Source organism: Symphalangus syndactylus, chromosome 6, assembly GCF_028878055.3.
Source record: "Symphalangus syndactylus isolate Jambi chromosome 6, NHGRI_mSymSyn1-v2.1_pri, whole genome shotgun sequence".
Lineage (NCBI taxonomy): Eukaryota > Metazoa > Chordata > Mammalia > Primates > Hylobatidae > Symphalangus > Symphalangus syndactylus.
The window spans coordinates 112,845,500-112,857,996 of NC_072428.2; the positions used below are offsets into that span (position 1 = coordinate 112,845,500).

Consider the following 12,497-nt stretch of genomic DNA (forward strand, 5'->3'; position numbering starts at 1 on the left):
TGCAACATACATGAAAATGTCATGATGAGTGAAAGAAGCTAGAATCAAAAAGTACATCTATATATACATATATATATTCTATTTACATAAAATTTTAGAAATTGCAAACTAACCTATTATGATAGAAGGCAGGTCAATGTTTGCTTGGGGCAAGGGATAGAGGAATAGATTAATTAATAGGGACCATAAGAAATATTTGGGGGATTATGAAAACATTCTGTGTCTTGGTTTCTAACAGTAGTTTCATAGATGCATGTATTTGTCAAAACTCAGTAAATTGTATAGTTCATATGGGTGCAGTTCACCATTTGTAAATTATACCCTAAAAAAGTTGACTTATAAAATAAAAAGAATAGACATTTTATCAGCAGATAATATTTATTACAAAATAGAAAAAAGCAATATTGCTCAACACTTATAAAAATATACTTTATTTAGTGCTTAAAAATTAACATTGTACAAAGATGGAGTTAGCAAATATAATTTTTAAAAATAGTCTTACTCTCTGGTCTCATACAATTCTTACTCCTACCTCACCTTTTCTTCCCTTATTTCCTTAGGTGAAAGGATGAACATTGCTTTCTCTTTCTCTTTTCCCTTCTCTCTTTATTTCCCTCCCCTCCACACACCAAAAACAAAATCTATTATTTTAGGCACTGCTGATTAGATAAAAGGGTTTTATTTTTTAATTTGGGAGAGAATGTTCAGGTATAAAGTTAACATACTAGAAGTAGTACATGTAATCTCATTAAAACAATTGAAGTACTGACGAAAAAAATGAATTAAACATTTCATACACAATCTCCAGAATTCAAAGAAAGTATTCCCAGGGTCATGGTAAAACATAAGTGTTTTCAAGAGCTCATGAAATTCAGACCTAACTTAGTATATCTCCGAGGAGACCATTGCTGGTTTCTAGTTGCTTTCCCTCACAATTTGTACATTTTAATTTAAAAGTTGATCTTACATTTGTTTTTCTTTCTTTCTTTCCTACTTAGGAAGTTTACAAAGAACAGAGCAGAGTTTAAAGGTCTATTTCTAAAATAAACTCAGATTTTTCTGCAGTACAACCAAAAGACACCGTTAACCTTTTTAACAAGACAGTCTCTATGAATTCTAGCTAATTTAATTTTTTCAAACTGAATATTTCAAACGAAGAATTTTTTTTTTTTTTTTTTTTTTGAGACGTAGTTTCGCTCTTTCACCCAGGATGGAGTGCAGTGGCACGGTCTCGGCTCACTGCAAGCTCTGCCTCCCGGGTTCTCACCATTCTCCTGCCTCAGCCTCCCCAGTAGCTGGGACTACAGGCGCCCGCCACCACGCCCGGCTACTTTTTTGTATTTTTAGTAGAAATGGGGTTTCATCGTGTTGGCCAGGATGGTCTCAATCTCCTAACCTCGTGATCTGCCCACCTCGACCTCCCAAAGTGATGGGATTACAGGCGTAAGCCACCGCGCCCGGCCTCAAATGACTAATATTAAAGGATCATTGTAAACACAGTCACATGAGATTCTTTGGAATTGTAATAGAATCTGCATATCTAGAGATTTCAGAAACATTGCCATATATAAATAAATCTTCCTCTGGCACACATGTGCCTATACACATGCCTGCCACACCCATAAATTTTCAAGAGCTGGAATTGGGAAGAAAAAAAATTATGGGACAATACTAAGTAACCATCAATTTTTAACAGTATTTTTAGTGGACCAATTTAATAGTCCTTTATTTACATTTTTCACCATCAAGTCTTATCCACAATGATATATCATGCATGGAAATATGGGAAAGTTTGAAGCATTTTGAATATACAGCAAAACGCTATTAATATTCTTTCCCATCACTATCAACAGCTTATTTGAATTCTAGAGTTAGTGCAGTATGATATCCACATGCTAACACCCTGCAGACAGCCACCAGTGAATTCAAACAACGGGTTCAAGACTGACGGGAAATATAAAACTTGCTTTCCTGCAAAAAAAAAAAAAAAAAGGCCTTTGAACAATAAAAGTACAATCCTGGCATGACTTCTTCTTGTTGATATTGTTAATTTTCAGCTGTAAAATTACCTGGAATTTTTCCAAAGCTACCTTAAGTTCACAGCCTTCCTCCCATAATACAATTGCATTGTTATTTAAAATTTAATATCTAATTACACAGAAAGTAAAATATTTCAGTAGCTAATAGGAACAACAGTAATAATGATAGCTTATGTTAAACACAGAAACATTGTTATCTACATAAAGGTGAAAATGCGTATTACATGCCAGGCACCCTACTAAGAGATTTACATAATTTTTTTTATTTGATTCTTACAAAACCCCCATGAAGTAAGTTCTATTAGCTTCAAACTTTACAAATGAAGAAACTGAGACTTGGGAAGATGTTCAGTAAACTTCTTCAAGGTTACTCAGCAGCAGAGTTGAAATTTGAATGCAGATACTCGAACTCTGGAATGCAGTCTTTTTACCACTATGAATTGCAAATATTTGCAATATATAGAGGGAGTGAAAGGTAACTGTCTCTGACCTTTAGGTAAAGAATGTCAGAAATGAGGCACATTTTTAAAAAGACTTTAATTTAACCAGGGGTGCAGGAAACTTGTATTGATGGCACCTGTGTCAGATTTTGCGCCACTCACTGAGGTCCAAAATTTCATAAGACTGGCAGTCTACTGTCAAAGATATCATAGGCTAACGAAGGAGACAGTTATATAAAAAGTTAAATAAAAAAAGAGTTAAATTTATACTATAGAGGTATGAAGACAGTACTAGAAAAGCACAGAGGAAGTGAGTATTGAAGGGCTTTAGCAGAATCCCTACTGCCTTCCCAGAGGAGGTGATATCTGAACTCATCAATGAGTTATTTTCTTGGCAAATCATCTAACAAATGTGACCCAGACACCTGTAAAGCAAGATGTAAGATGCAAAAGATTACATACTAGCAGCAGAGCCTATAGCACTAATATCAAGCTCATAATACTGTGTTACAGGAAAGGGGTCCCAATCCAGACATCAAGAGAGGGTTCTTGGATCTCACACAAGAAAGAATTAAGGGCAAGTCAACAGTGCAAAGCAAAAACAAGTTTATTAAGAAAGTAAAGGAATAAAGAATGGCTACTCTCCATAGACAGAGCAGTCCTGAGGGCTGCTGGTTGCCCATTTTTATGGTTATTTCTTGATGATATGGTAAACAAGGGGTGGATTATTCATGCCTCCCCTTTTTAGACCATATAGGGTAACTTCCTGATGTTGCCATGGCATTTGTAAACTGTCATGAGGCTGATTGAAGGGTAGCAGTGAGGATGACTAGAGGTCACTCTCGTGGCCATCTTGGTTTTGGTGGCATTTAGCTGGCTTCTTTACTGCAACCCATTTTATCAGCAAGGTCTTTATGACCTGTATTTTGTGCTGACCTCCTATCTCATCCTGTGACTTAGAATGCCTTAACCATCTGGGAATGCAGCCCAGTAGATTTCAGCCTCATTTTACCCAGCCCCTATTCAAGATGGAGTTGTTCTGGTTCACATGCCTCTGACAATAGCATCTAAATAAATTCTTCATAGCCTGAAATTTGTTAATATTTTCCCCTACAGCTTATTGCTGGAGAGTAAATTGACTAAGTATTGAATAATAAATAATAAGAAAAAATGCCACTAAAATAAAAGAAATGGAGTAACATTTACATGGATTGGAAATCAAAAGCATTTTGAAAGAATAGTGATTTGAAGATCCAAGTGAAAAAAAAAGTATTTGACTCTTGAAAATAGAGACACTAATTCTGAATTGTTTTTCCTCTAGTGTATATTTCTTTAATTTGAAATATCATTCTGTTTTATTAATTTGGCAATAATTTCTAAATATTTAATGTGACATGCAAAGTATACATTCTTATTCACTCTAAAATGCAGCATAAATTTTATAATCTCTTCATTTTAACTTAATTTATATTGATTTTACTTTTTAATTTAAGCAAAGCTTTTTAAGGTTTGAATCATTTGCTTTTTCTCTCCCAGCAGCTTGCTTTCTATGAATGACAGTTCTGAATATAGAAGCCCTATGTTAGCCATATACTAATCTAAAAGAGGAAGGACTCAAGAAAACCACTGGATACATCCTTCTGCTTTGCATCACTTTCAAGCTCCACTTACATTAGCAAAAGAAAGCGTGAGAAATAAATCCATCGTTTTATTGTCAATTTGGAACAAAAGGAAGGCATTAATGCAAACAAGTGGAAATTTTTTTTTTTTAAAGAATGGCATCTGACATGATTTGGCTGTGTCCACACCCAAATCTCATCTTGAATTGTGCCTTTTACCTTCTGCCATGATTGTGAGGCCTCCCCAGCCACGTGAAAATGTGAGTTCATTAAACGTCTTTCTTTTGTAAATTGCCCAGTCTCAAGTATGTCTTTATCAGCAGTGTGAAAATGGACTAATACAGCATCTAAGAAATTTTTAATTTTTTCGTCCATTCTCTAACCCATCACAGTAAAACTGTGATTGATCTGGAGAGCTCTCGAGATTTTATGACCAATAATCCTCATGGCTAAAGTACACTGTTTTATAAGGTGAAGCAAACTGGATCAAGGGCAGCATGTTCTGAAACTGAACCAAAGCTTTTTAAAAATATGTAAGCCCAAGTAACACACACAAATACCTCAAAATCCAATTTTAATGGCTTAAACAGTAAGAACATTTAATGTCTTACGTGGCTGAAGTCCAGAGGTCAGACAGACTTTAGGCCCATTTAATTCAGTAACTCTGGTTCTGTTTCTTCAGTTTCCTGTCTTGTGCCTTCCTCTGAGTGTTGTATTTTTTCTCAGGCTGCACCCTTCATGGTAGTAAAAATGCAATAGCACATCACCTAACCTTACACCAGAGAACAAAAGTAAGGATTCAGGGAGCCATTTTGTGATCAAGGATGTTTTTTCTCCAGAAGCTTTCAACAAACGTCTCCAATTATACAGAATTTGGCTACATAGCCGTTTCTGACTGAATTTTGTAGCCAGAGACATGCCATGTGCTGATTGGGTTAGGGCTGGATCGCTGAGCCAATCACTGGAATTCACCTTCCTTCTTAAACCTATCAGCAAACCCTTAGAGCCTGGGGAAAAGTCAGCTTCTTCTAAGGTACTTGGGCTGCCAGAAGGGATGGTATACAACGGGGTTCTCTTAGAAAGGGAGAAAGGGGCTGGGCGCGGTGGCTCACGCCTGTAATCCCAGTACTTTGGGAGGCCGAGATGGGCGGATCACGAGGTCAGGAGATTGAGACCATCCTGGCTAACACGGTGAAACTCCGTCTCTACTAAAAATACAAAAAAATTTGCTGGGCATGGTAGCAGGTGCCTGTAGTCCCAGCTACCTGGGAGGCTGAGGCAGGAGAATGGCATGAGGGGGGTGTGGAGCTTGCAGTGAGCCAAGATGGCACCACTGCACTCCAGCCAGGGCAACAAACAGAGCGAGACTCCGTCTCAAAAAAAAAAAAAAAAAAGAAAGGGAGAAAGGGCTGGATGGTAGAGACAATCATTATCAACCATGAAACTGTCCATTTCCTATGCTAAATATTCAACAGAACTTTGAGGAAATTGGTGGGAAAAAGAACTCCCAAGAAGGCAAAGTGTTAGGTATAGTCAACAGTCTGAATGGCTCCCTCTCTAATCTATATAGAGATGAAAAAGAATCACAATTAATAATATTCTTGCCAGGTGTGGTGGCACACGCCTGTGGTCCCAGTTACTTTGGAGGCTGAGGCAGAAGAATTTCTTGAGCCCAGGAATTCCAGGCTGCAGTGAGCTATGATTGCACGGGTACACTCCAGCCTGAACTGCAGAGTGAAATCCCATCTCGACCAATCAATCAATCGAATTATTAACCATATGATAAGACATATCTGTCATCCTGTTTCCTCTGCATCTAGGGCTTTACGGGCTCAGATTCAAATTCCCCTAAACACTCTTATTGATTTCTACATTAATCTTCTCTCCTATTGGAATTTTCTATAATCACGTGCAGTATGTCCATCCATCTCACCATGAGTAAAGGGCTGTTCCTCAAAGGTTTAGTGTACTTTCATGGAACAATTTTATATAAGTTCAGAAACTATTTTGTCAGGCAAGACAGAGATTATCAAAGGACAGATGTGTACCAAGTAAGAAATCCATATACATTGATTTGTAAGCTATAGAGTTAGTTTCTAAAATTCCTGGAAAAATTAACTGTGAGATAGTTATTCAGTGTCTTCTTAATACTGAAACCTACTTTAGAAATAAAATAAAAAGCAGAAATATTTCAGATATATGTGGATATCAGACAAATAACATTTTCATCTAGTTGTGTTAAGCTAATGCAATTTTTTCCTACAAATGTTCTTTGTAAGTAAATGAGATATACTGGTTAACCAATAGTATATATATTCTCCCTAATAGTAATAGAGGAACACTACTGTATCTTACTTTTCTACTCTCCCCTTTTAAAATTCCAATTTACTATACTGTACTGACTTCAACATGGTTGTATTAGCTTTCTATTGCTACTGTAATAAATTATCACAAACTTAGTGGCTTAAAACAATATAAATTTATTATCTTACAGCTTTGTAGGTCTGAAGTCCTAAATGTATCTCAACGAGCTAAAATCAAGGTGTCAAGAGGGCTGCATTTCTTTTTGGAAGATCTAGGAAGGAGATCCATTTTCTTAGCTTTTTTAGCTACCAGAGAGTGCCTGTGATTTACAGGCCATCATACTTTAAGTGGTGAAGGGGGCCTGTGATGGTTAATAGTAAGTGTCAACTTGATTGGATTGAAGGATGCAATGTATTGATCCTGGGTGTGTCTGTGAGGGTGTTGCCAAAGGAGATTAAAATTTGAATCAGTGTGCTGGGGTGGGGAACGTAGACCTACCCTTAATCTGGTGGGCACAATCTAATCAGCTACCAGCAAATATAAAGCAGGCAGAAAAACCTGAGAAGACAAGACTGGCCTAGCCTCCCAGCCTACATCTTTCTCCTGTGCTGGATGCTTCCTGCCTTCAAACACTGGACTCCAGGTTCTTCAGTTTTGAGACTTGGACTGGCTCTCCTTGCTCCTCAAGCTTGCAGACAGCCTATTGTGGGACCTTGCGATCATGTAAGTTAATACTTAGTAAACTCCCTTTTGTGTGTATATATATAATCTTTCTCACATCATATCACTCTGACACTCACTGTTAAGCTTCCCTCATCCACATTTTAGGACCTTTTTTATTACAGTGGGCCTACCTGGATAATCTAGGATAATATCCTTTAACATCATTTGACTGGCAACCTTAATTCCCCTTTACATAACATAACATATGCACTGATTCCAGCAGTTAGCATGTAGACATCTTTAGGAGGCCATTATTTTTCTTACCACACAGTGAATTAATAATAATAATTTATAAATACATATAAATAAATAATTATGTATACATTTAATCCTTAGAAGTTAGTGGCTTGCCCAAGGTCACATAGGCAGCTGAATAGTGAGCTAAGATGTGAAGACTATACTCTTATTCCAAACTATACGTTACTAACTCATTGAATACTTTCCTCCTCACTTTGGGGGCTATGCTTTTCTCCTTCTTGTCCACTATTTCCTTACGTCTTACTTCTGGGGTTTATTCTGATGCCTTCATCATTGTCTGTCTTTTGCAGTGAGCTCCCCAAAGGGCACTTGACCACAGGACAGTTTTCCACTGGTTTTCTGTTATTCAAGGTCTCTTTACCACATATTTTGTTCTGTCTATTATCAACATCTATAACTGTCCTTCCACTTATAACTGTCCTTTTTCTGTTTGGGGGAGTTTATTACATTCATTTTTATTTTTATATACTCTAAATCAAAGAATAAGTGTTAATGTATGGATTTTACCTTCCGTCATAGCTTTTTATTAACATATTGAGTTCTTGCTATTTGTTATATAATTCTTTTTAAAAGCACTTAATAGACAATACTTTCTCTGTAATATTCTTATTTCAACATAGTATTATTTTTCTAGCTGTACTTTTATTTTCACCTTATTTCTTATATTACTTTTTGAATATATAACTCATTAAAATTTTTTAGTATTTTGCCTAATTCTATTCCATTTAATATTATAATGTTGAAAGTTCTTAGCCATGATGTTCAATGTACGAGAACTATTGACTGCAGCAGAGAAGAACACATAATAAATTCATTAGATTTCTACTTTTTTTTACTATAAAGACTATTCGATTTTTATTATTTTATTTCCGAATATGGTATCCTCATTGATTACTGGCTTTCTTGAGGAAATATTACATTTGAATTTCCACATATTTTCACAAGGAATAGAGGCTTAATTGAAGCTGTAATGCAGTCAAGTAGAGATTCCAGTTTGTTGTGTTACTGCCTTTCTGTGTGTATCTGGAGTCTGAGTCTAGCCCTGCTGTTGCCTGAACAGTGCTTTTGTTCATATTAGGAGAAAGCCTCCTTTTCCTCAAGACACGTACAGCTCCCTCACAGACAATGATGGTAATGTTGCAGAATTCCTGCCCCTTAGTTCAGCTAAATCTGGGTTCTTGTGTCACAACCAGAAAAATTGGGCACGCAGACACATTGAAGGGTATGGGGAACGGAATTTATTGGGTGAAAGGAAAAAAGGAAAAATAATTCTCGGCAAAGAGAGAGAGAGTCCTGTTAGCAGGTTTCTCGCCTCACCGATTGAATTGCAGGTCACCACCCTGGAACTGAAGAGGCCAGGCTCCTCCCCGCTGCAAAAGGAGCGAACTTCCCGAAGCTCCACCCTGTCTTCCCAGCGCACAGGTGGGCACTGTTCAGAGAGAATCGGTCTGGAAAGGGGGCGGGCTTCAACCAGAACCAGCAGTCCGGTTTTTCAGCCTTCAGGCTGTTTTAGGCTTGAAAGCGGAATTTCGCCACGGACCTTTGACTGTCTCCTGTCTCTATCAGTAATAAATACACAAGTCCAGGAGAACTGTGAATATGAATGGCATCCCCTTAGAGCTGTGCATAACCAACCACCTGCCCTGGTCCTAAGAAAGACCGTAATATACTCCACTTTATTTCAGTAACTTCTTCTGACATTACTCAGCCAGCACGGAAACAAGCTTAAGTAATCAGACATAATTATTTTAATTATTTGCAACTGAGCCCCAGGTATACTAACATTAAAAAAAATTGATCTTTTAGTTTTCATGGCACCTTAGGTATTAATGAATGTCAGTGAACCTTACTATTTATCAGAATTCAATTTAAACCCCAATTTTTCTTCCTGTTTTGATGATTGCATGCAGCATTCCAAAACTTTAGAATGAGATGAAATGACATTTTAACTGCTAAATTGTAATTTAGTTATTTAAATCACAAATTGTATTATATTTCTTGAATAAATCACCATCCTTATGATGTAATAGTATGAAGATCATATTTTAATTGTAATAGCTACATTTTCTATGTATAATTTGCTTCGTTAGCACTGAAAAGGGTAAGACAAAATAGACAAGGCTACTATTAAAAGTTCTTACAATTGAAGCGTAACTAAAATTCAGGTGGGTTTGTTGGAAAGTGGAGACGGTGATACACTTTTAAAAAAAATTTTTAGTGAGATTTGTGACCTTTTACAGTGAAGCAAAAGGGCACCTTAGTAACCAACATTGAAGCGGCTACGTTGTCTGGGGTATAAACCCTGGGGTTCCTTGTCTTGCTGCGAGAAAGAATTTAGGACAGGGACACATGTGGGTAAGTTAAAGGTGCGGAAAGTTTAATAGAGGAAAGAAGAGGGGAGGAGCAGCTCCTCGCTGAGAGGGACGTCTGAAAAAAGGGGGAAAGGCCATGGGCAGCAGCAGATTTTATAAGCAGGCTAGAGGAGGTGTCTGATTTGGTAGGGCCCACAGGTGTGACGTTTATATAGCTGGGGGTGGTGGTGGGGTCGTGGGGAGGGAAGACTGGCTGCCCCATCTTAATCTTATTCTGCAAATGAACTCGCCCGTTGACTGGCGCCATCTTGTCTGCTCCTGACTGTACACGTAGCTGATAATGAGAAGGGAAGATGGGGCTCCCATTTTGAACATGATTGGCCCAACTGCCAGCATCTATGTCTGCAGCTCGATTTCATAGGCTGCTCATTGTTAGAAAGGAAAATAATTTGGAGCTACTTTTCATTAAAAGGAAGACCTTACTTAGGACTGCTGTACCCTCACTATCTGCCTAAGTAATTTCTTCTTCTTCTTTTTTTTTTTTTTTTGAGACGCAGTCTTGCTCTGTCTCCATGTTGGAGTGCAGTAGCACGATCTCGGCTCACTGCAACCTCTGCCTCCCGGATTCAAGAGATTCTCCTGCCTCAGCCTCCGGAGTAGCTGGGACTACAGGCGCATACCAACACACCCAGCTAATTTTTGTATTTTTAGTAGAGATGAGGTTTCACCACGCTGGCCAGGATGGTCTTGATCTCTTGACCTCGTGATCTGCCTGCCTCGGCCTCTCAAAGTGCTGGGATTACAGGCGTGAGCCACTGTACCCGGCCAGTAATTTCTTCTTAACTCCTGTATCAACATATGATAAAATAGAGCATTTTAAAAAAAGTTTTTGAAAAGATTAAGAATTTATAAAAAGCTCTAAGAAGGAAACTTCAAATATGGATCTCAATCACAAGCAAGGTACAAAATATTATGGATAATTCAGAAAAGAAAGAAATATTGTGTATGTGAATGTGTGTATGTGTGCATATATATATATCGTATGTATTTTCATGTGATTATATATAGAAATAGATAGGTGGATAGAAAGAGGTATTATGGTGAAGTTCAGAAGCACTGTTTAATTAAATCTGAAAATACAGAGTGAGTTTTTAACATTCTCCATTCTCATTCATTCTCCCCTCTGCCCAACTAATTTCCATTTTAAAAACATATGGTAGATTGAAGAAAGTCTATAGACTATTGTTCCTATTGCCAAATGCCCATTTTCTCTATATTTGTTGTTTTTCATCTTTGAGTATGATGGACTATGATTATATATGTTATGCATTTGGGGACTGAAGTTGGGGTAAGTCTTAGAGATTATTAGCCTAGTCATCTCCCTTTTTTCTTACAAAGCATGGAAACTAGGGATGAGACTAAAATGAAACCAGCCACTATATTCATTAATATTTTTAGTTTCTGGATAAAGTTCAAATGGGTAATAATTTTGAGAATACAATTTAGTCCGTGGCACACCACTGAAATGTTTCATAACCAAAATTTAACCTAATATAAAACCAAGAATTCACAAACTAAAAGATTTCTTAGTTAAAAAAGGAACACAGTAATTGAAAAGCTGGAGGGCAAGATGCTGTAGAATCTAAATTAAGTACCTCAAATTTCAAATGAAAATAAATTTTAGTGGCTTTGTATCTTAAGCAATATATAGGTGTCCAGCCTGAGTGTGCCTAGGTGAGGTTATATCCATAGGTTTAGGTTATATACAGTATAGAAATGAGGCCTAAACTCTGAACTTTTTTCTCTCTGGCCCAAATTCCTAAGGGGACCGGGGAGTCATGCTCTATAAACCATAAAATCTTATCAGATGGGCCAAGCGCGGTGGCTCACACCTGTAATCCCAGCACTTTGGAAGGTCGAGATGGGTGGATCACTTGAGGTTAGGAGTTCGAAACCAGCCTTGCCAACATGGTGAAACCCCGTCTCTACTAAAAGAAATACAAAACAATTAGCTGGGCATCGTGGCACGTGCCTGTAATTCCAGCTACTTGGGAGGCTGAGGCAGGAGAACTGCTTGAACCCGGGAGGTGGAGGTTGCAATGAGCCAAGATCGAGCCACTGCACTCTAGCCTGGGTGATAGAGCAAGACTCCATCTCCAAAAAAAAAAAAAAAAAAAATCAGATGGGTTTTATTTATCCCTATATAGCATGTCTTACTTTCCAGCATTACTCTGGCATAACATTACATGACAGATAATGAAGGAAATCAGTATATTTTACCCCAAAATATGTTTTTTGACCATATTTTGAAATAGCCTTGCAAAGTCATCTTCCCCGGGGGAAAATTTGCATCTGTAAAGATCTCTATTAACATAACTAGATGCTTCCCCATCAGGTCCTCCCAATCTTGAAGAGAACTGAGAGTCTAGCATCTAGCACCTTTTAAAGATATGAATAGGAAATATTTGCCATCTATTGCCTCTAAGGGTGCTACCTGTGAGACTTCGCAAGAATATTGGTCTCCATACCCCTCATCTTAACCCTGACACTCCTTTCTTATTGATTCCAGGGCTTTAGAAAATAACATTTTCAATCAATTGCCATTCAGAAAATCTTTGGGTCCACCTATGGCCTAGAAGCACCTCCCTCCTTTGAGTTGTCCTGCCTTTCTGAACCAAACCAATGTATACCTCATATATACTGATTGATGTCTTATGTCTCCCTAAAAAATGTATAAAACCAGGCTGTAACCCCACCACCTTGGGCACATGTTCTCAGGACCTCTTGAGACTGTGCCTTGGG

General features: G+C 37.7%; 1 long non-coding RNA gene across 1 annotated transcript in view; it reads left to right on the plus strand.

Annotated features, from left to right (window-relative positions):
- The first annotated feature begins 10,621 nt into the window (after positions 1-10,621).
- The window catches only part of LOC129484017 (uncharacterized), a 39,866-nt gene continuing 37,990 nt past the window's right edge, over positions 10,622-12,497 (plus strand). Inside the window, exon 1 of the long non-coding RNA XR_008658341.1 lies at positions 10,622-10,655. This is a non-coding gene — a long non-coding RNA (uncharacterized lncRNA). The remainder of the gene's footprint in view (positions 10,656-12,497) is intronic.